Genomic DNA, 24,557 nt, shown 5'->3' with positions numbered 1-24,557 from the left:
CAGCTGCGCATAAGATCATAATACCCTGAGTGCCCACATCAGAAGTGGGCGAGAAAACGTCGACACATTCTGAAGAGCAGAATGGGAGTGGATGAAAGAGAGGCTACTTATAGACCAAGTCATCATTTCTGAGAGCGTTTCCGGCAATGGAGTCAGCTTTATGCAAGAGCCTTGAGTTTTCAACTGAATATCTATAAACTAAACCAGTTCGCACCCCCTTTTCAAAAGTGTACGCTGATTCGGCTTAACAAGCGTACGTGTGCGTGTGTTTGCGCCGCAGCTGAGCTGTTCGACTATTGTGTATATCGCCCCAACGAACGATAAATAGGACTGCAATGGCGATCCAGCAAAGCCAATACCGAGGAAATCGTGAAACTGCGTTGGCCCTTGGCTACCGTGCGGTCTTTCCGTCCCGCTGCTGTTTGCTTTCTCTCGCGGCTTCTTTCCACCTCCCTCTCCGCCCGTTCGGGTCTCTCCCCTTGGGAAATTAGCAGCCCAAGAGCCGTGCTATTACAACGATCTCGATTCCTGCAGTTCCCTTTCTTCGTTCATGTCTCTGTGAATGTGTGTGTTGTTTGCGTGAACTGAAGCCTGATGGCGTTCTTCTTCGTGCTTTCTGTTTTTGTGCAGTTGCTGGTTTCGGTGTGATTACGGTTCGTTCCTGTTTTCCAATCTGGTGCCACTGTTTCCCCCACCGAATACGGCGAATACTTTCACTTCGAATCTCGACAAGCCGTGTCTCTGTTATGATCTTGTTGATTCCCCAGGCGACTATGGTGTTTGCAGCGGAGCCTGCGTATAGCTCATCGTCGCCACCGTCACGACATTCCTTTCCCAACATCCTATACTTCTCTTACTCTTTCATTCGATTGATTACTTATTCTTTTTTTTTGTGCGTTATTTTTTTCTGCTTCGTCCTTTTCCCGGTTTTTCGCTTCGTGAACTGTGCTCGCGAGTGGGGGGCGTGTCGCCACCTATTCGGCGCCGCTGTACTGGTGCGGCTATGGCGCGCAAGTCGTCCCTATAGGCATTCGTTGCTTGCCAGCTCCCACAGGGGAACAGTCGCGATTTCTCGCGAGCAAGCCGAACGCGAGATTCCTTCCGTAGCTCTGTTTGAACTCATTCCTCTTTCTTTTTTCGGTTTGAGTCGAATATCCGCCCCTCGTGCCCATTTTTTGCTTCACTTCATTCGCCTCTTTCGCAATTTGAATATTTTTTTTTGTTTTTCCCGCGTCGGCTCGGCACTGCTTCTGGAAGCGTCTTGTTGACTCGACAGCGCGCGCGTGCTCAACCGTGGGCAACGTCAAGGCATCGTCGCTTGGAAGTCTCGCGAGATTGTCGCCGTCGATTGAAAGTGCGAAGCGTGTTTCGCCTTCGTTCTTGCGTTCTTTCCAACGTAGGCGCGACGCGTATAATAGGGGTGGCCGAAGGGAAAATGGCATGTTTCTTTGTCGCTGACGTAACTTGTCAAGTGGTTTTCCCGCGCGACGCCCGCCAGTGTTTTTTCACCGACAGCGAAGCAATAAGGCGACGCACGGACGCGGTCCCCTTGACTGCCCCCTCAACTTTTCTCGCACATGTCTTTGGGTGTTTGTTCGTTGTTGTTGTTGAACATTCGAGTGGCGAAGGAGCGTCAACAGAGCCGGCTACACGAAAGCAAGTCTTCTTTACAGCACTGACGCGGAAGAATGGGATCCTCCGCGGCGGCTCTTAAAAATCCCTGTCACGAAAGCCACTTTCGTTTCCGGGAAACTCGATGGGAAAAAATGCGCCGGGCACTGCGCAGTTTACATTCTGCTGTTCATACGGAGTGTCTCGTTTTCTTCTCCCTTTGTTTCTCGCTCTTGAATTGCCGCGCATCTCGCACGAGTGTGTAGAGACGAAGATAAACGAACCGTATACAACCGGTCTCCTGAGCTTCAGGATGTTTGAGTTTAGCTCTTCTTTTTTTTTTTCGTCTTTCATGACGCGCAAGCGTCCTCGTACCAAGTTTTCCATCAGCAGAGCTGCGCTCCTAAAGTTATCTCAGGTGCTGCCAGTGCTTTACGCACTCTTTACGAGCGGAGCCCTCATTCTCGGAGTTGGGACATTTTGAACAGCGAAGCTTGGTCTGGTGGCGTTAGCAAAAAAAAAAATTGTGTCACCTGTAAAGGGTGCACCACCGCAGATAGGGTATTATAACAGGGCAGCCGGCTTTCGCGCCAGCTCGAGTGTGAGCACAAGGGGTATATGCGTATGCGAACCCCTTACTATATCATTAAAGGTGATAGACTTTCTTGGGCTAATAAAATGCAAGAAATGGAGCAACTTGCGCAAGTGGTGCAAGGCTGGAGAAACGGCGGAGCTGGGGGTCGACCTAGCTTCTTCACCCCGGGGATCCGCTGTCAGTGTGGGGGACCGACCGGAACAACCTTGCAAAATCTGGCTAAAACTGGCCTTACCCCTCAACACTTGGCCTAGCCTGGCAAGAACATCGCAAAACCTAGTAAAATGTAGTAAATCCTAGCAAAACCTTTCAAAACTTAGTAAAACCGGAAAAATACTAGGTTGACCCCAGATTCGCTGTTTCTCAAGCCTTGAACCATTAGTGCAAGCTGTGCCAATGTTTTCCCCCAATCGTAAGATTAAACGAAGCTTATAAATAAAGACATCTCAACTCGTATCGCTAGGGTCTGGTTGGTATATTACAAAAGCTGAGCTACACAAACTTACGAATTGCAAGAATAATGCGTACCAGCTCCTACATTGGTGATTTCAAAGTGGTAGACAGCGATACAGGTCACCGGTCACCGGACGGCGTCGCAGTTTCACCTTTTTGACCCAAAATAAATTGCCGATCATTTACTCCGCATACAATGAAGTGTGTAACAGCATTTCTTGGGTATCGAGGCAACGCGAGGTTTTTTTTTTTCTTTCGGTCAATTCGCCTTTAGACATTGCAGCAGGGAAGTTATAGTAACATCGGATATTCTATTTCATTATTCATTCATTGCACCTCAAAGCAATTCAGCTTGATGTCGTCTGTAGTCCCTGCGCCGAACTTCGGAGCTTCGCTTCTGTTCACAGCGATTGCGATCCAGATCTCGGTGTTGTTACAAGCGCCCGGAAAGCGAAAGAATGATCAACTAGTCTGCGAAATCAACGTGCTGCGTGCTAAGGTAGTTCAGGATGTACATATTACGTCTCTTTAGCAGCGGTTTCCCAGACATTACGGCACTGTTCTCTGACCAAAAGGCCTGTGAGGGACATTCCTTTGTCTGGCAAGGACGCCAGCGGGTTTCTTGCCACGATGGCATGGTGCATGCAAGTGCAGCAAGGTGCGATCAGGACATGCGATACGCCACCTCTACGCTGTCGACCCCCATTACACATTCCTCATGCCGCAAGTTTCTTTTTATAAAAATACATCAGATAGATAGGTGGATAGTTTATTGCACATCATAGTGGTACATGGGTTTCCTTGCTTTCCTAAGCACGCAGTGCTTTTGGGAAGGCAGGCAGAACAGCTGCACCCGACCAGACGGGCAGTAGAGGTGGTTTTGTGGAAAGGGAACAAAGTACAAGCAAAAACGTAAAAATATGGATAGCGATGACAAGTAGCCATTGACGTATAAAAAAACGAAAAGAAAGTGACAAAAAAGGACAAGCGGCATCATGAAGATAAATGCGTACTGGACTGGTATGTTTGAAAAAAAAAGAAGAAAAAAAAACAGTAAGAAAAAGACAAGCAAAGCAAAGATAAAGTGTAATATCGAAGGCACTATACAACAATGCATTTTTGCACACGAGTCAATAACAGTCACAATTCATTTTCATCTACAAGAAATGTGTCACGTTATGATGAAAAAAGGCACCATCTCTTTATAGTCTTCCTTACATTTTTTTAAGCAGGATTTTTTAGTTAGATCTGAAGGAAGGGTATTAAATAAAAACGGCACATAATATTCACGTTTTCTCTTTCCATAATTGGTAAAAATAAAAAAAAAATTCTACCAAGACACGCCGAGAGTGCCGGGTTCAGACTGTTGCCGCAACTGTCGTAGTAACGTTAAAGAATGACGTCATTTCACGTCTCAGCCAACTGAACTCCGTGACACGCGGTTTTCTTACGTCCATACAACACGATATGGCTTTTGCGTCGGTACTCTGAACATAGCCTAATAGCACATTGCGCGTCCCTTAAGGTGGCTTTCACGAAACACACATTCTGTACAAGCTGGGACCGAGGTTGAATCCCCTTCTGGTCGTACTGGCGGCGTACGGGAAGACACGCACACACTCCCCGTCGGTGTGGGCGACATTGGGAAGGCTGCTGTAGCGTAGGGTATATTTGTGTGAAAAACGCTTAGGGCCACTGGGAAACCATCTACAGTGTGCTGCGGAGTACGGGAGCTCTTTTGGGCTTGCTAAAAGGCTTCGGACTGAAAGCCCGCATGTGACTTATTCTCCCTCCATCTTTCTGTAGATCTGTGTGCATTTTTGTCATTCCGTCTCGGTTTTTACCTCCTTAGCTCGTGTGTGTGTGTGTGTGTGTGTGTGTGTGTGTGTGTGTGTGTGTGTGTGTGTGTGTGTGTGTGTGTGTGTGTGTGTGTGTGTGTGTGTGTGTGTGTGTGTGTGTGTGTGTGTGTGTGTGTGTGTGTGTGTGTGTGTGTGTGTGTGTGTGTGTGTGTGTGTGTGTGTGTGTGTGTGTGTGTGTGTGTGTGTGTGTGTGTGTGTGTGTGTGTGTGTGTGTGTGTGTGTGCGTGCGTGCGTGCGTGCGTGCGTGTGCGTGCGTGCGTGCGTGCGCGCTTATTCGTGATTTCATTTCTACAACCATTTTAAGCAACTAACTCTGCAGTGCGCGGGCCTGACTTCGTCGGTAAAAAAATTCCCCTCCCCCTCTCTTCTCTCTCTCTCTCTCTCTCTCTCTCTCTCTCTCTCTCTCTCTCTCTCTCTCTCTCTCTCTCTCTCTCTGTCTGTCTCTGTACGCAGAAAATTTTATTTCCTCGTCCTAGACCTTCAACGAACGTACCCCTGACAGTCAAAAATGTCTGCGTTTCTGGAAGTCATAATCTCCGTGGGACCGTGCATATAGCAAGTGTCAAATTCATCACTTTTTTCAACTTGCCATGTCTCAGCAGCTGGCCAGCACGCCTAAACGTTTCTTTTTTCTCTCTCTCTTTATTCGTTTCACGCAGAGACTGAAGCGCAGCAGCACAGCTTCGATATTAGATCACCGTCCTCGCGGAGTCGCGAAAACGGAAATCGGGAGCACCGATCCGTCTGCTGCTGCTGATCAAATCTGTCGCGTTTTCGGCTGCTCGCGCCTCTCGCGAGTTTGTCCGGCTGCCCGGTGTCCGAAATGCGCGATTTGGGCTCTCGTAGCCGATGGGCAGTGCCGGGAAGAGCGCTCGCGGGTGCGGAAGCGATTTGGGCCCGAGGTTTCTTGATGACAGTGCCAGCCGCGTCGTCCGAGAGATGACGTCCGCATCTGGCACGGGTCGATGGGCGCCGCTTAAGGCAGCGCGTATAGGAGAGAACCACTTTCTTCGGACAAGTGGCCCAGGACCGGCCGCCGACGCTGACCGGTCGAAGGCCTGCCTGCCGGCCCAATGGGCTCTGGACACCGAGGCGCGCCGGGCCTGGGATCGAAATTCCAATTAGGTTTGCGCCGCGGTCTATACAAGTGCCCGCACCCGAGCGAATTGAATCTCCGCGGATATATAACCAGTCCACAATTCTGTTTTTCTTTCTGTCTTTTCAGGGAACCGCTCGCTGGTAATAGAGACTGGTCGGCCGCTGGAGGGATCGATTTGGGAATGCAATAATGATGGTTTGGAGGGCGAGCAACCTGATACCCGTTATAAATCTCGGAGATACATGAATAGAAAAGTAAGTTCCGTATTGTACGTCTCGGTGCTTATTCCTACTCTTACCGGAGTAAGTTGGACTGACTCGTTTCTGCGGGAACGAACGTTCTTGAAAATCGGCGTCTTAGCTGACGGGATTTCATTTTGTTCGGTGGTTAATTGTATAATTGATAAGCGGATGAGTATTCGCTCCGTAGCTGCATTTTTGGGTGTTTTAGGTGTGCTGATATGTCCGTTTCTTTTTCTTCCAGATGCGTATTTTGCACTTCTAACGCACGTTGCATTCAATTGACAAGTTTATGGCTTTGCATCGTCGTCTGTTGAGCAATTTGTAGATATGGAATGGTGTTTTCAGGAACTAATCTTCAGCTTTTTGTTCCATAACAATACTTTGCGTACAGCTAGCTCTTTCACTTTGAACAGCAACTTGACGAAAAAGCTTCTGCGGCACTTCCGTGGCATTGTTGGTCATACAAGTTTTCGCTCATGTAGTTTTGTTCAGTGACTTCAGTTTTCCTTGAACGTAGCAAAACACTTCCTTGCATGTGACGTTATGCACAAATCTAATTTTAATCTATGGTGCTTATTTCCCAAAAGGAGCTCCCATAATACTCAAGGGTAATAAAGATAGCAGTTGAGCCAACACTCTTTCGTGTGCTGGGTACACTCGTTCTGCGTTTGCTACTTTCCACTGCTTTTTCTCCTCAGCTTTCATTCGCGCCCCTTCTAACAAAAGAGAACAAGAAACTGTGGTTGATTCCACTGTCACAGGAATCGGTAAAACACGACAGTAAAATGTGCAGCGAAATCTGCAGCTGAGCATGATTTGCGCGACGGCAGCTGCCTTGCGGATGTGCTTGGCGAGCGGCGTCCTCCTGGCAGGTCGCTTCGGCATATGTGTACTGGCGCCATTTCCGTGACTGATATGACTTCAGTGAAATCTTGGTGTATCCAGGAATAAAAAACTTTCGTGTTAAAAACAATAAACAAGAAAACGGCCACGACATTTAACCACTTTTGATGAGCTATAAATGAGGAGTCATCATTGTCCACTAGAGCACTGCACAGGCCCGGGCCGGCCCGAAATCCCGGGCTGGGCCGCCCGAAGTCGATTATCGGAGGGCCCGGGCCGGGCCCGGGTTCAATGCCGCGGGCCCGGGCCGGGCTCAGGCTCGACGCCGTGGGCCCGGGCCGGACTCGGGCTTGAATTCATAGACACGGCCGTTAATAGGTCCGACGTGAAGTGTAGGAAAGAGCATCAAAATGAATATTCTTGGTTTATTGTTGCGCGATTCTTGCTGTTATTTGTACGCATTGTTTTAAAAACGTGTTTTGATAGGTCTGATGACCACTATACTGCAATTTTAAAGACATTTCTTGTACTGCATCAAGAGTTTATATTTTGGTGTATAACATACCAAAGATACGATTACGAGGAATGCCCAAGAGAGGAATGACTTAATTCAGATATCCTGGAGCTTTGAACCTATATCTAGGTAAGTACACGTGTGTTTTAGATGTCGCACCAATCAAAATGCGGCTGCCGTGGCCGGGAATCAAACTCGCGTGCCAGAGAAACACCACCGCTTAACAACCACTGCAGGTGAAGTATTTCAACGCGCGTACATACTCGTTGATTCAAATGCGGATCAAAAAATTTTAGCAATACCAGCTTGTGGCCGAGACAACCACCTGAAGTTGCCAAGAGTCTGGTCATCAAAGGTGATGGCGTCTCTCGTGTAAGAATACGAGTTATTATTACGCCGATGTGGCGTGAACAGCAGACGGTGAAAGCGAAACGATTGACGTGCTCTTTTAAACGCTTATTTGTTGCGTTTCAGTTCATGACGTGCTTGTACAGACTAGATGCTCCGTCTGATCGGCCGGAATATAATAAACAAACTTTCTTCAGCGTCAAAGACCGGGCCTGGTCACCCACGCGCGGGCCATCCCTAGGCCAAAAAAATAAATTACCGGGGCGGGCCGGGCCTGGGCTTGAGATGGTGGGCCCGGGCCGGGCTCGGGCCGGGCTCGGGCCAGGCTCACTTATGAATGCCCGGGCCCGGACCGGGCTCGGGCTAGGTGTTACGGGCGAGGGTTGGGCTCGGGCTTCGCGAAGCGGGCTCGGGCCGGACTCGGGCCTTAAAATCAGGCCCGTGCAGTGCTCTATTGTCCACTCGCATGCCTTATCCCGAATCGGTGAACACCACCATGTAATTCGCTAATATCGAATCGCTCAATACTCTTCAAATTCCCTCATATCACCAACTTTCCCCAGTCAAGCTTCCCAATACCGCTGTAGACGTGCTGAAAAGAATTTCGATGCCCTTGTCTTCGAGCCTTCCTAATCTGTCTGGAGATTCCCAATCTTCTTGTGAAGCGTCATCATGTAGTGTAGAACACTACGAACGTCTCTTGTGCTTACAGTTCTGTCAATGCTTCCCTCCCTGGAAGAGTTTCTTCTAAATTGATTGGAGGTTTTTGCCCTATATAGAATTTTTATGTCAGTAGATTTGTCATGTTCTTCAAGTTTCTCTATTGCCAGGTTAATGGCGCGATTGTAATACATAGGCCTGTGGGTGCCTGTGCTCAAGCATAGATATATATATATATATATATATATATATATATATATATATATATATATATATATATATATATATATATATATATATATATATATATATATATATATATATATATATATATATATATATATATATATTTATATATATATATATAGCGAATGAGAATGGGAAATGAAGGGCTCGTTGAATTAAGAATACGGTAGGTCATTGAAACCGATTAAGAATTTCGAAAGACAGAAAAAAAGTGGATAAAAACTGCCGGCCGGGTGGGATCAGGACCCACAACCTCCAAAATACTGTCATCGAGTCCGAACCCACAACCTCCAGTTGTCATCGCACCAGACGCGTATTCTGGAGGTCGCGGGTTCTGATCCCACACGACGGGCATTTTTCTCCACCTTCTGTCTGCCTTTCAACATTCTTCATCTGTTTCAATGACCTACGGCATTCTCCCCTTTGCTTTCCCAGGCATTCTTGACTGTTATCCCTGATATATATATATATATATATATATACAGAAAGATAGGTCAGCAGTCTACAACGCAAAGGAGGCATAGGGGTGTGGTTAGGCTCTTTTCTTTTTCACTACGGTTAATTAAGTAAACATTTTTTTTAATTATACAGAAGAAAGAAAGAAAGAAAAACACGCGCCCAGAGTGGGGACCGAACCCACGCCTTTCGATTACATGTCGAATGCCTTACCAATTCGGCTATCTGGGCGACTGTGTTCTCCTTCACTTTCTGGGCTATTTATATTTAGTGGAAGTGTATCTGACGCTTGAGGGTGGTAGCCAGCGCCACTCTGACTACACGGGGAGAAGGGGACCTTCTTTTTAACCCCCGGGGCAAAGAAAAGAGCCTAACCACACCCCTATGCCTCCTTTGCGTTGTAGACTGCTGACCTATCTTTCTGTATTTCGTCAACGAGTCCCTCATTTCCTTACTATATATATATATATATATATATATATATATATATATATATATATATATATATATATATATATATATATATATATATATATATATATATATATATATATATATATATATATATATATATATATATCCCACCTGGCGGGCATTTTTTCTCCACTTTCTTTCTTTCCAAATACTTTATCTGTTTCTATGACCTACTATATCCTCCCCTTAGCTTTCCGAGATTTTCTTGACCGCCAACCCTTATTTCCGTCTTATTTTCAACGAGCCCCTCATTTTCTATTCTGATTCGCTATATATATATTGTGAGCGCGAAGCTCCGAAGCGTAGAAAATCATTTATTCCACTGCTACATTATTCTCATCACCAAACACATCGAGGAACGCTTCGTCTTCTACGAGACCGATCATCATCATCGTTGGTTGCTGGTCCGGTGTTCCGAGACGGCTTAGTCGTAAAATAAACGCCTTACCTCACCGAGTAATCAAGGCCCTTACAAGTGGTGGAGGTTGCGCTCGATCGCGCCCTCAACGCCTTCCAAGCAGACCCCTGGAGCTCCGTTCAGGTAGGCGATTGCCTGTAGCAGCGATGCAGCGTGAGGCCGGAAGCAGTCCTGCTGGCACCTCCCCTGCTGCGCCTCTGGCATTTGCTATCACCAGCTGCCAGCGCGATCCTCCTCATTTCGCCTGGCTCTACCATGAAGACGTTGAAGACTGGCTGGATCAGTTTACTCGAGTCAGTGCGTTTAACCGTTGGGATGACGTGGCGAAGCTACAGAACGTTGGGTTTTCCTTGGGCAAGGTGGCACAAACATGGTTTCTTAACAACAACCACCGGCTCGCCGACTGGGCCACCTTTTGTCAGGAGCTGCGCCAGATATTCGGTAGGCCAACCGCTCGGTCAGACATGGCGAAAAGGAAGCTGGCCAGTCGTCTTCAAGGCCCTGAGGAGACGTATGCGTCTTACATAGAGGACGTTCTCGCTCTATGTCACCGTGTGGATGCAAGCATGCCGGAGGCCGACAAGGTTCGCCATGTCCTGAAGGCCATAGCACCTTTTGCCTTCAACGCCCTTGTAATTCAAAATCCTTCTACCATCAGCGATATCCGGACAACCTGTCAGCGCCTGGACGAACTGCAAGCCGTCCGTCTCCAACCAAATGGTCTTAATATGCAACCACAGGGGGACGTCGACCTACGCACCCTCATACGTCAAATCATCCGCGAAGAGCTCCAGTTCAATGACCCGCCGTCTCCTCCACGCGATTCCTTTCGCTCGGAAGCGCTCCAGTTGCGCGACCTCGTGAAGGAGGAGCTGGCATCCATGACGGGTGTGATGCCGACGCCACCCCCCATTACTACAACTCCCACCCCGTCCTACTCGGCGATGGTATCGCGACCACCCCTGCCTCAAGATGCCCCGTTCCCACCCGCACATGTAACAGCGATCTCCGCAGCGACCGTTCCACGGGGGTACTACACCAACGTGCGAACCCCTTGCCAGGCGTTCCCGAGCGACCGACCCGTCTGCTATTACTGCGGGATCCGGGGCCACATATCCCGCTTCTGCCGACGCCGTATGCAAGATGAACGAAGAGGGTACGCACCGTTTGAACGAGATTTCGGTTATCCTTACGGTTCATAACGTCGTGTCTATGATTCAACCCCGCGACGCTCATCGCCACCCTCTCCCTCGTTTGAACCGCCTCAGACCAATCGTCCCTCCCGCCGCCGATCACCCTCACCGTATCGACGGTCCGTGTCTCCTCTTCACCCGGCTTCCCACGTTCCCGACAAACACTCGGAAAACTAGCGCCTGCAGTTTTCGGAGGTGAAACTGCGTCGCTCGGAAAATGCTCAAGTCCTCCTCAACGACCATCAAACTTTTTATCTGTGCTAGTGGAAGGAATTTTTGTTAATTCTCTTGTGGATACTGGTGCAAGCGTTTTGGTTATTCATGCAGATTTGTGTTCGCGTCTCCGTAAGGTTAAAACTCCTTACACTGGTCCTTCACTGTGAAATGCTAACGGAGTCGTACTGCAACCCTCAGCGCAGTGTACAGTTCGAGTATTCATAGATGGAAGCCGTCATCACGTTCCCTGTGCAGTGCTTACTCCGTGTGCACACCAATTGATTCTGGGGTGGGACTTTCTATCTTCGGCGTCCGCTGTCATTTCATGCAATTTACCGGCTGTCGAACTCACGGCTACCCACTTCTCCAGTGTTGATGATGAGGAGCCGCCTCGGTTGGTGGCACAAGCTGATCAAGTTTTGCTCCCTGGGCAAGAGACACTAATGACAATGTGATCAGATAGGATTCAAGATGGTGACATTTTAGCCGTTCCTGCAGGGTCCTTCCTTCCTAAAGGAGTCGTCATTTCCACCTGCCTCGTTCGGTTTTCGAATGGGTCAGCGGTACTTGCTGCAACGAACGTCAGTTCAGAGCCGATCTTGCTGCACAAAGGTGCTGCTATTGCTACTGCTGCTGCTGACAACCAGGTCATGTCTGTTATGCCCATTTGCTCGTCGTCAGCAGGCCAGCGCCTTTCGGATCCTGCATCGTCATCGGCCGCTCTTGTCGACCATTAGCTCTGACCTCAGCCCTAAAGAGGCAGAGTCCCTCCTTGCTTTGCTTGAAAAACACGCAGCTTGTTTTGACTTCTCTTCGTCGAAGCTGGGGCAGCCTTCCGCAACAGCACACCGCATTGACACGGATGGCTCTCGTATCATCCGCCGCCGTCCGTATCGTGTATCTTCGTCTGAACGAAAGATCATCGATGACCACGTTTCGGACAAGCTTGAACGCAACATCATTCGCCCTTCTGTTAGCCCGTGCTCGTCGCCCGTCATTTTGGTTCGTAAAAAAGACGGATCAGTGCGTTTCTGCGTTGATTATCGTGCACTTAACAAAATTACTCGAAAAGATGTATACCCCATGCCCCGAATAGATGGCGCTTTGGACTGTTTACAAGGTGCGGAATATTTCTCTGGCATTGACCTCCGATCCGGCTATTGGCAAATCCCGATGCATGAATCTGACAAAGAAAAAACCGCGTTTTTCACCCCGGACGGACTTTATGAATTCAATGTTATGCCTTTTGGATTATGTAATGCCCCAGCTACTTTTGAGCGTCTCATGGATACAGTCCTGCGTGGGCTCAAATGGAGGACATGTTTATGTTATTTGGATGATGTTGTGATCTTCTCATCGACTTTTCCTCAACATCTTGAGCGCTTCAACGAAGTACTTACATGTTTAGCAAATGCTGGACTTCAGCTCAACACAAAGAAATGCTGTTTTGCCAGCAAAACAATCAAAGTCCTCGGTCATGTTGTCAGCAAGGAGGGCATCCAACCAGACCCTGACAAAATAACAGCTGTGCTCAATTTTCCTCGACCGCTACAACAAAAAGCCCTCCGCAGTTTCCTCGGCCTTGCCTCTTACTGTCGCCGTTTTATTCCCGGTTTTGCCACCCTTGCTTCAACTCTCAACAGGCTTCTGCAATCCGACGTTCCCTTCACCTGGTCCGACGACTGTGAAAAAGCTTTTCACGCTCTTAAAGGGACACTGAAGTGATATGTAAACATTGCGGGATTACTTGCGCAAATTGTAGTCCGGGGTCCCCAGGCCATGTTACGACCACTCTGGGCGCGTTTACGCGCTTTTATTTAGTAGAAAACTTAATTCGAAAATGCTGTCCTCCTCTCTTTACGCTCGCCCATTTTCTGCGGCGTTTTCGTGTGACGTCGAGAGGAGCCGAGCTCGCAATTGGCTGCGCTATCTGCACGGCTCCCCGGCCTTCAGACAGAGTCAGTCGGCCCAGCGTTTCGTCCGCCGGACGCCGACGGGTCGTCGCAATTCGTTCGCTCAGTTGAAACGAAGCCAGGACACGTTTGTGAATGGAAGAATGGGCCTTTCTTTACTTGGTTAGTTTGTACACTGTATCTAGCTCCAAGTCAAGGTCGCTTCACACAAGCCCTGCACAAGCGCACATGCGACGCTTCGCTGACTGGTACGCCCGTAGGAAAATATAAGGCCTCTTGAAGGCGGGAGAAGAGTCAGCGAAGTCAACATAGGTACTAAGGAAATAAAATCAACTGATATTTTTACCGTACAGCGTAAAAATAGGGTGCGGGAAGCACTTTTTTGCGCTGGGCGAACAAGCACAGCGGTCAGCAGCACGACTACGCATCTGCGAACGCTTTTCCGTCTACGAAATGCAATTGCTAGACGTGAGCTCTTGTGGAAACTCGGGGGACGCTTACTGCACGAGCACAATACAACAAATAGTCACCTAAGCTGCTTAAAATGCCAAAACTAAATAAAAATGTAAACTTGTTGTACAATATATACCTTATATTACCGTGTTCGGCACAGCCCGTCTCGTGGCCGAGTTCTCTAAGGCTGCAGGTATGTCACCGCCGAGTATTTTGCAAGTCAGGAGTTCGAGTCCCCGCGGGTACGTGCTTTTTTTTTTTTTTGTAAGTTAACTTTTATGTTTTCTGCCGATGTTTTCTACATTGAGTTCACCTTTGTTTGGGCCGCAACGTTCATGGCTCCACGAACTAGTTCACAGAACGCACGCAGGCTGGCACTGGCGCGCTAGCGAGTTCTCGTTGGCGTGCTGTCCATAAGCACCGACTGCTTGCGGGCAGTGGGCACAGGCCAGAATGAACAGACCCTTGGCCTGGTGCGAACACACATTTTACGGTACAGGCATGAGTGAGGCAAGCTCCAAATAGGGGGGGGGGGGGGGGGGGGAAGCGCATGACATTTGTGCGTCTGCGGGTACGCGGAGGGCGTCCATGCACTGCGTAGGCCTCGGCTAGTGAATGCTACGATTCCAAGTAGGGTTGCCACCTTTCCCCGTATAAAAAACCGGCCCTTCCGGGGGGGAGGGGGGGGGGGGACGTGGTATTTAGAATGTTTAATTTAAAAACAGACGCCATGTTTTTTGACATGCAGTGCCACTTATTGTAGCGTTTTCTTAGACAGAAATAAACATAACGTTTGTACTGAAAGTGATTGAGAGCCTGCATTTATGCTCTGTATGTGCTTGACTGTACAGTAACCGCCATTGGTGACCGCGGCAGCAGCATTTCGTTGTTTTGTTCCTCCCTTAGGACCCCCTCCATCTCAGGCAGCGCGCTCGCCCGCGTATTTTCTCTGCTCGCGTGTCTTTGTCCAGCTTGTCGGCATATATTCATAACCGTAGTTATTGAATTGATGCTTATAAAACGCCAGAACAGACATAATCACGGTACGAGGGCCAAAAAACCGGCCAGTGACGGCCGGTTTTAAGTAATGGACCGGCAACCGGCCCGCTGTTCAAAAAACCGATCGGGCCGGTCCAAAACCGGGCAGGTGGCAACCCTAATTCCAAGCCGTCCTGGGAGGCTTATCTTTATGCATTTTTACAGCTGACAACATGGCAGAAGCGCGGTACGATGATTACTGAGTTATTGAGAATGCCCATCCAACAACGCCACAGGTTGTGTTTTACAGAATCGAAACCGAAACCGAAACTTGTTTGGTTGCTCACCTTGGGCATCGTCCAATCACGGTCCCGCTCCTCCCAACGTCACAGCTTTAGTTGGTGCGGCCGCCGCAAACCGCGCATGGTAGTTTTTCTTCTTCGGCGCTTTGTAAAATAATTACCGATTTGTCAACCGGATAAACGATGAAAAGTGGGCTAATTTGAGCCAGTCTACGCAGTGCAAGCAAAAACGGGAGCTTGACAAATTCACTTCAGTGTCCCTTTAAAGGTGCGCTTACTTGTCGCCCAGTGTTGTGCCACTTCGATGAGACAAGACCCGCACTTCTCCATACCGACGCCAGTGGGACCGGCATTGGCGCCGTTCTCCTCCAACGGGATGACCAATCAAGAGAGCGGCCTGTTGCTTATGCCAGTCGCTCTCTCACGCCCGCCGAAAAAAACTACAGCATCACAGAACAGGAATGCCTTGCCGTCGTTTGGGCTGTCCAGAAATTTCGGCCATATTTATACGGCCGCCATTTCACCATTGTAACCGATCATCACGCACTCTGCTGGTTATCGACTTTAAAGAACATTACTGGACGCCTTGGACGGTGGATTCTTCATTTACAAGAATACGACTTCTCTGTTACACACAAGTCGGGCAAGAAACACCTCGATGCAGACGCGCTATCGCGCTGCCCGCTATCGCCTTCACATACTGCTTGCGTAACGCCGCAGGCAAAAGAGTTGCCGCTTGCGCCTGTCAGCTCCATTGCGGTCGGTGAACGCTTTGAGCTTAAAAAGCTCCAACAAGAAGACCACTATTGTCAAAGCATAGTCGACAGACTGAGTGGTAGAACATAGACTCCACACAGTCGCTTGCGCCGCCAGCAAACAAAATTTCGGGTGGTTGATGGCGTTTTGCATCGTCAAAATTACCATCCTACTGGAGAAAAGTGGGTTCCCGTTGTACCCCGCGCACTGCAGCAGACAATTTTGGAGGCCTTTCATGACGATGCGACCGCTGGCCACCTCGGATATAAGAAAACGTATGACCGCATCCGAGCCCGTTTCTTTTGGCCTGGCATGTCCACAAGCGTATCCAAGTACGTCGCGTCCTGTACCTCCTGCCAGCGTCGCAAGCGCCCTACATCACCTCCGGCTGGACAGCTACAACCTATCTCGTGCCCCGGTGAGCCTCTTGACGTTGTTGGGATTGATTTGTACGGGCCGCTACCTAGAACTCGTACTGGTTACCGCTGGATCGTCACAGCTGTGGACCATCTGACACGCTGTTCTGAAACGGCTCCCTTGCGTACTGGATGTGCCGAAGAGGTTGCTAGCTTCTTTTTGCACCGCATCGTCTTGTGGCATGGCGCCCCTCGTGTCCTGCTAAGTGACCGGGGGAGAACATTTCTCTCGAACATCGTTGCAGAGTCCTGCATGCCTCACGAACTGTTCACAAATTGACCACCGGATATCACCCTCAAACTAATGGACTTACTGAAAGATTTCATCGCACGCTTTCTGACATGCTTTCAATGTACATTGCACCTGATCACAGCAATTGGGACCACATACTCCCTTTCGTAACATTCGCTTACAATACGGCTACCCAACGCACAACAGTTATTCCCCATTCTTCCTCGTATACGACCGCCAACCGTCCTCGCCACTAGACACCTGTTTCTTTACCGCCCCTGTATCACGTTCTGCTCCAAGCACTGAACAGTTCACCTCTCGCGTGAAGTATTGCCGCCAGCTTGCCCGTGACCGCACTACTGAGTGTCAGCAGGACAGGACAGAGCGCTACAACGCATCTCACCGGACTGTTGATTTCCGGCCTGGCGATGAAGTTTTGTTATGGACCCCTTTCCGGGTTCCTGGACTTTGCGAAAAATTCCTTCACCGTTTCCTTGGACCGTACACCGTTCTAGAGAAAACCTCACCGGTCAACTTCCGCATAACCCTAGTAACTCCACCTGCCGACCGCCGATGCCGTGGCACCGAGATTGTGCACGTGTCTCGGCTCAAGCCGTTCCATCGTCGTCCTTCCGTGTGATTGCGGCCGGAAGGCCGCCTTGACGGGCGGGGGGAATAAGTGTGAGCGCGAAGCTACGAAGCGTAGAAAATCATTTATTCCACTACTACATTATCCTCATCACCAAACACATCGAGGAACGCTTCGTCTTCTACGAGACCGATCATCATCATCGTTGGTTGCTGGTCCGGTGTTCCGAGACTGCTTAGTCGTAAAATAAACGCCTTACCTCACCGAGTAATCAAGGCCCTTACAATATATATATACGCACTCCTGATTTCCTATCCTTCGCCTCGTGCTTCTTGAACGCCTGAACCTAGGCAGGGGCAAGGAGGGCTCAAGAAGGGGATGAAAGCACCCCAATTGATACACGGCGACAGCGCGGTGGCGGCTGCCCATTGCTTCTCTGACGTCGCCAGCTCCCGTCCTGTGCTTCGCGTATTGATCCGAAAGCCGGTCCCTGTCCCAGCTCTGGGCGGGCGTCGTCAACCCGGTCTTCGAAATGGCCGCTTTATTGTTTCCCCTTTGTGTCTGCCATCTTTCATCCCCCTCTTCCCTCGTCATCTTCGACTCACCCCCTTTGCTGCTGCTGCCCCCCTTCCCGACACCCTTCGAGACGGCGACGTATAAAGACGGCGGGAGAAGAAGGGGACCAGCTTAATAAGAGGGAGAGCCCTCTCTATGGCCGGGCCAATAAATGAGAATCTCACACAACTCCTAATTAGGTCATAATTGGCTCCCCTCTCAACGGACCGCTTTGTCCAGGCCCTCATCCACTTTTTTCTTTGTCGCGTCCTCTTTCTTTTTTTCTTCACGAGAACGCTTTACGGTTCGCCGATCTCCGCTATCTTCTTTGCACTTTCTTGGCATCTGACGTGCTCCTTTTCCTCCGTTTTCTTTGTGCACCGGCGTTCTGACGAGACCTCCTCTATGAAAGCACGGGGGCGCACAATGCCCTGGTCGCCTTCTCACCCTTGGCACGTCGGGGCCTTTGTTTTTACCCTTCGTCTTTTTATTTCCCCCTTCACTCGACCAGAGGATCGCGGCTTCTCTCTTTTATATTTGTTAACCCTTCTCTCGTTTCCTGCTCGAACGACTCTGCTCATTCAATACGTCGTCTCCTTTCAGAGGGTGTGTGCGAGCTGAGAGGTGTCCCCCTCCTTTCCCCCTCTCCAGTCGGAGTGATGAGGTTCGGGACCATGTATAAAGGTCTAGGTTTTGATTCCCTTCTCCCCCTCTCCCCCCCCCCCCCTTATCTCTCTGGGGCACTTATTCCCCCCTTCCCCCTCCACGCAGACCAGTCGCCACCTTCTTTCATTCCGCTATTACAATAACAATAAGGTGGCCGCACCGGTTTTCCTGATCAGGCCCGCAGCCGCAGAAAGGAACGGAAGTGCCTTTCAACTGATTGGTCCCATTCCGATGGCTCCGAATCTGGGGGAGCATTTCGCGCCTCTGGAGACCGAACGGCCCTTCGATTCATCTTTTTTCCCGCACTGAAGCACAGGCTTTCGGGGAGGCTCTGTTCTTGCTACGGCCGCGCTGCGACAACTTTGTTCCGTACAAGACCCCCCCCTCCCTCTCGTCACACCCGTACTTGCCGGCTCTGTTTTTCTTCGTCTGGTAATTTGATATTGCCCCGTGTGTTCTCACGTCTCGTAACGAAGAAAAGCAGGGAGAGAAAGAGGAAAAGGAAAGACGAGGCAAACGAATTGATCTCGAACTGCTATACCTGTTCAAGCTCGCCTTTAGCGAAAGACGTAGCTATTTTAGTGGATGGTTGAAAATAGTGTTTCTGTTACGGGTGTCGTTTTTCGTGTTTTTTTTTTGTGTGTGTGTGTGGGTGAGATGTGCTTAAAGTGGGCTGCGGAATTCTAGAAGCGGAGAAAACTTGTAGAACAGGTAAAGGTCATGTGAGGCAGAGTGGTCTCGAGGTCGTATCCGGGTGAGGTCTGCTGAATTGGTCAAGCGCGAAGACGTCGCCAAGAAGCTTACCAGGACTGCGAAAGGATCTGCCTACAATCGCAGGTATTACGACGACGTTAATTTTCTTCCCCTGCTAATTTACTCCGGAGCCACAAAGTCACCGCTTGAGACGTTCAGTGACGTAAAAAGGTGTCATTCATATACATTAGCTAGTCTATAATGTGTCTGTAGTCTAAGTCGGTGGGCTTACATTGTCTATTCTATATTGCAGGGCCGCCAACCAAAATGCTACGACTATAAAACTAAGCCAAAGTCTACACGCATTAAACAGAATCGCCGCTTTCTTGCAGTGATTAGGAGTTCAGAAGGGTAACACTGATTAAGCGGGACTAATCGAGCTTACAGAGTGATAATGAAACGCCCTTCGGCACTTAATCGGGGTGTCTGCACACAGCCAAATTGCGTAGATGAAAGCGTTTGTTAGGAAGATGGCTGTGGGTAACCTAATTGCGAAAGTTTATATTCGGTAAGTTGATGTAAGGCAGAGCTCGCCACTTTATTAGCGCTCGAGAGGCGAGCGGAGTAACGAAGGGAAAAAAATAAAAATAAACGTTGACCCACACAGGCAATGCAAAACTAATTTACGTCGTCCGCTTAAATACGTCCCCCCTCCTCTTTGGCCATTCAGGAGTAAAAAAAAAAAAAACGTTAATACCGTTGACAGGCACCGCTCTAAACGCGTGTATGCCAGGTCCACGCTTTTATGGGAACGTTGACAAACCACAGGCCCGCAGCCATTAGAGGCCTTCGGGTTTCAAGTTCGGAAGTTTGCGTTCCCGCGAGCAAACAGAGTTGAAGCAAGGGCCCCCCCGTCTACGGGAGAGCAGCGGGCTCGGCGGGTGCGGCGGTGACGGAGGCCGGTATTGCCCGCAGGCCGCGTTATTGCCAGGTTTTGTGGGGGCGCTCGCGTGTTTGCCTTTAGGCCGCGTCAACATCGCTCTTTTCGCAGACGTGTATAAAAGGTCAGAATGAAGTGCCACCGCCAGAAACAACTACGCCTTCTACGCACGAAGAACCTCCGCTTCACGCACGCTTCCCGTGAAGAAAGTGAAGTGTTGGCGGGCTGGGTCTTATTCTAAGAACCTTTTATTTTTCGATCTGGGTTATCGAGGATAGTAAAACGCCTACCGTTCATTTCGACAGCTATGACTCAATTCCGACGCATTCTTCTTATCTTGGAAACGCTGAGCAACGCGAACGCTCATACAGACCAGTTCATGTAAAAGAATTCAGCTCTTTATATAAACGCACACGATCAAATTCCTTTCAGGAAAAGAAGAAACTATAAATAAAAAAGCCAACAAGAGAGAGAGATAGAGATAGAGAGAGAGAGAGAGAGAGAGAGAGAGAGAGAGAGAGAGAGAGAGAGAGAGAGAGAGAGAGAGAGAGAGAGAGAGAGAGAGAGAGAGAGAGAGAGAGAGAGCTTTTTATTAGATTAAAGCGGAGAGGTTTGCCGGCATGTTCCCGCCTACATGCTACTCTGCGGGGATGGGGAGAAGAGAGTAAAGGCCCTAAACGAAGTAAGGTAGAAGAAAGGGCGAAAAAGAAGAGACTAAAAGCGCTAACCACATGGAGCGATTTTTCCAGCGACGCGACGAGCGACGCGACTAGGATCCGCAGTCGCCGAACCGAAGTCGCTCGCCGAGGCAGCCACATGACAGCGACGGCTCGAGCGACTGAGCATGCGACTGAGGATGGCGATTTCAATGTTTCCGCACTGCGCATAGTAACGCGCTTGGTACGCTGGATGTTTGCAAACATTTTTTTTGTTCATTTGTCATAAAAAGCATGACTAAAAAGTATTACGCCTTTCTACCTTGCTTTTTGCACTTCATTGCATCTCTAAAACTGGTTTGCCATGCGTTAGCGATAGCGCACGCTTTTCCTTCTGCGCCTCGTTTCTCGGCTCCAACATGAACGCCGTGAAGAATTCGCTTTCTTGACGTCGGTTTTTCCACACGGGTCTCACCCAGTGTGAGCGGGAGCCTTCTTGCTTCTGCTTCAGCGTGTACACAAGCTTTGCCACGCAAAGCTTTCTTTGCCGCTGCACCGCAAACGTCGTCTGCGTGGATTTGCAAAATCTTCCCCCCGTTCTCTTTCAAAACCGGAGGTTGCGTGCTTACGTAGGGGCTCTACTATTGGCTAGTCGCTGAGGCCACTTCCGGGAGGCGAGCGACTGTTTCTGGCGACCCAGAACCGAGCGATTCGATGAGCGACTTGGTGCGCGGCGAAAAGTAGTTCGTCGCTAGTCGCGTCGCGCCCCAAGTCGCTCGCAAAATCGCTCCATGTGATTGGGGCTAAAAGAAAAAGTGAACACGAAACTTTGATGAGATTATTATTTTCATATCCCTCTAGCAAGTTTGTTATGTGCTGTTTTCAGGATTTTTTTTGTTTTGTTTTCTAGGGTTTACCCGCTTATCCAGGCAGGCACACCCATCGAGTTATGAGCCAGACGTGATCCTTTCAACCTAACCTTACCTAGTCGGTCTTGTATTTGGCCCTCGCAATGTACTGCGGGCCAGCTAGACGAGATGGAGAGAACATCCTCCAAATACGCTCTTACGTGGCTTCATTCCTCGCGTTCTTCGCGTTCGTGGCACATCAAACACATGCCATGGGGAAAGATGATCAAAACGAGATTTTACACTGAACGTTGCTCTCGCGGGAACCCAAATCTAGGCGCACGTACACTATTGTCGTTCTGCGGTTAGATATCGCTCAAAACAAGGATGTGTACTGACGTTTTGTGGGAATACTTTCTCAACTGCTTGGGGAGCTACCATTGCGGGGCTCTGGGAGGCAGAAGAAAAAAAACTAAAGAGCACTGTGGTGTACTGAAAACTATTGCCACCATGCTTTGCAACACGGTGTCTTCTGTGTCCGGTTTCTTATTTCGTAACGCGGTAGCAAATAAAGCACTGTACGCACGCTGATGCCAGATGCGATACACATTGCATTGCCATGCGGGTTAAGCCAATCGACGGCTGGTTGAGTTTGATTCAGCACCAACTGGTTGGAACTATAAGAAACAACAAAAATTGTGGTTGATTCCTCCGTCATAGGAATCGGTAAAACACAAAAGTGAAATGTGCAGCGAAATTTGCAGCTGATCATGATTTGCGGGTCGGCGGCTGTCTTGCGGGTGTGTTTGGCGAGCGACGTCCTGCCGGCGGGTCGCTTCGGCGAAGGTGTACTGGAGTCATTTCCTTAAGGTATCGCGGCATAAAACACGTTCGGTTTAAAGTATAAAACTTGAAAACGAACAACCTTAAGTATAACGTAATCTTTGTTCTAAAGGTTGCTTCCGCGCAAGAAGACCTTGTGTGCAGGGGTGCACCCTTTTCAGGCCGCTTGCTTCGTTGTACTGGCGTCACTTCCGTGACGGATGTGACGTCACTCAAATGTTTGTGTATCCTGGAATAAAACACTTTCGGGTTCAAAAATTGAAAAGAAATGTCTCTTCAATAGCTATAGATCACCTAGTGCAACAGGCGAATAACTAAAACCAAGTCACCAATGTCGCTAAAAAGGAAGAATTTAGTTTGCTGCCGGAGGAACTCTACCACAAAGCTAGCATCATTGAGTTGACTTTATCGACAGAGGGTGAATTGCGAAGGGTACGTGCGTGAAAGCCACGCTGACGCAAAAAACAACGAAAGGCAATCCTCGTGCTCATTAATTCACCGCCATCGTCGGGAGCCAAGCATAAACAGGGGGATGCCGCATCCACGCCGTTGGTGTGTAGCCGTAGGCAAGCCACTCTCGCACGCCTGTCGCAGGCATATCCCGAGCTCTCTCGGCGTCTGGCCGCGTGCCTGTGGTTCACCGAGCAGGCTTCGGGTGCGTCGCAGCCGCGACAGTGCTGCGGTAGCGCGCCCACTGCTGCTTCTGGTCGCGCGAAGAGAGCCCCCTTTGGTTGCTTGACGGATGGTCTCCCGGCCCATTATGGCCGCCGCCGCCGGAAGAGAAGAGGGGGGGAACCGCTGCATTAGGATATTATTCCGCGACGTGACTGATGAAGGCGCATGGCCGAGTTGACCAATGGCCAGCGTGGGTGGCGCATGCGCGCGACGCACAATTTATTTCCTTTTACCGCGCCGCTATAGTGTCGTCTCTCACGGGCCTTTCGTCGCCGCCGCCGCCGCCGCGCGTCCTGCATCGGACGCGAGCCGGACCTAAGGAACGGGAGAAGCTCTCCATCTTCGCTCTCTCGGGTTCCTCGCGCATTGTGTCCGCGGCGCCCTTTGTTCGTCGCGAATTCGAGCAGCCGGCCAGTGGCGCGCTGCCCTTTATGAGGAGGACGACGACGTCGCGCAAGGCCGCACGTCGCCGAGCCGCTGCTTGGCCCGGACGCCGTAGCAGCCGCCAGCACTGCATTGCTGCTGCTGGTGCCTGCCCCGCCGTCGCCGCTTGCGCGCTATCCACTTCGGCTTGCGCGGCATGTCCACGCTGATGCGAGAGCACAGAGTGGATGTCATTGCCTGGGGGCCATTCCTCCGACCGGCAAGGGCAGCTTCCTCGGCGAACTCCATCTTAGCTGAGATCAGGAACCCTGGCATACCTCGTCCCTGGTATGCAGGTCCGATTCATTTGCGCCTCTTCCCAGCAGCTGGGCCACTCTTGCCTTGATTCATCTACGAATTTTTTCATGCATACCCGTAGGAGTGGTTGCCATTGCGTTGATCTCTTTTACGAGCTACTCTGCTCAGGGTCATCCAGTTCTCCAAGTACTTTAGCGCTGGAAGCGTTGCAAGTGTATTCGACAAACTGACGCGCTCGTGTGCACCTACGTGTTTCTCTGCGTTTGCCTCTTCATACCGAATTATGTGGAGGTAGGGTCACGTTCTAATGAAACGCGAACACGAAAATATTAACCAGGACACACAGATAACGCGATTCCTTTCCATGCAAGTCCAAATAATGTGTGGCTAATTACAGTAACAAAGTTGGTGAATCCTGGTTTCCAAATATACCAATAGCGCGCCATTACTGGACCTCCTTGAACAGCATTTTTTCAATTTTGTGTGTTTTGGTTCATATTTTTGTGTTCGCATTTCATTTGTTTATAACTGTACGTGTGCAGAATGGTAGAATTACAGCTATAAAGATAAGTTTCCTTGCTGAACTTTGTTTTATCTGCATATCGGTCATTGTACATGTCTAAGAACACGTTGCCAAAGCAGCATTTAAAATTTCGTTACAAATGTCAGGTGCGGCGGTCGCTAATTTCGCTCCCGATTCTTGTGTTTTATAGGTGCGGAACGCTGAAATCAGAACACTGCGAAAGCATTGAGAAACAAGCTTCAGAACAAGAGTAATGGGAAAACGAGAAAAAAAAAAAATCCTAGTCTCCGCACCCAGCCTCTCAGCCTTAAAACTTCGTTCCGTCCATTGCTTTCGGATCCTCTCTGGACACAGCAGCGTTCCTTCTGCGAGGATAGCTGGACGTCATCAGAAACCAGTCACCGTGAGGCGCAGCGAGCCAGGAGAAAGAGGCAACCTATAAATAGCGCATTAGCTTTTCCGAGAGTCGGGTTTAATGCTCCGGAATCGAACCTTTTCGGTGGTTGGGGGGATTTTAATCCTCGGAGACACTCTTCCTTCTCTGCCCCATCTCTATGTCACTTTGTAGCAGTTGTAATTCTTATACGATTCTTCAGTAGAAAGTTTTCAGG

General features: G+C 49.5%; 1 long non-coding RNA gene across 2 annotated transcripts in view; it reads left to right on the top strand.

Annotated features, from left to right (window-relative positions):
• Positions 1-24,557, top strand: part of LOC144174459 (uncharacterized) — a 202,275-nt gene that overhangs the window by 152,911 nt on the left and 24,807 nt on the right. The window contains exon 4 of one of the 2 annotated variants that reach the window (XR_013323476.1): positions 5,744-5,871. The exons of the other annotated variant lie outside the window; for it this stretch is intronic. This is a non-coding gene — a long non-coding RNA (uncharacterized LOC144174459). The remainder of the gene's footprint in view (positions 1-5,743; positions 5,872-24,557) is intronic. 2 annotated transcript variants of the gene reach the window in all.

This window comes from Haemaphysalis longicornis, unplaced genomic scaffold, assembly GCF_048455015.1.
Source record: "Haemaphysalis longicornis isolate Haplotype H1 unplaced genomic scaffold, Haemaphysalis longicornis Haplotype H1 scaffold_3, whole genome shotgun sequence".
In the NCBI taxonomy this organism is placed as follows: Eukaryota; Metazoa; Arthropoda; class Arachnida; order Ixodida; family Ixodidae; genus Haemaphysalis; species Haemaphysalis longicornis.
This window is presented reverse-complemented; position numbering and strand designations above follow the sequence as displayed.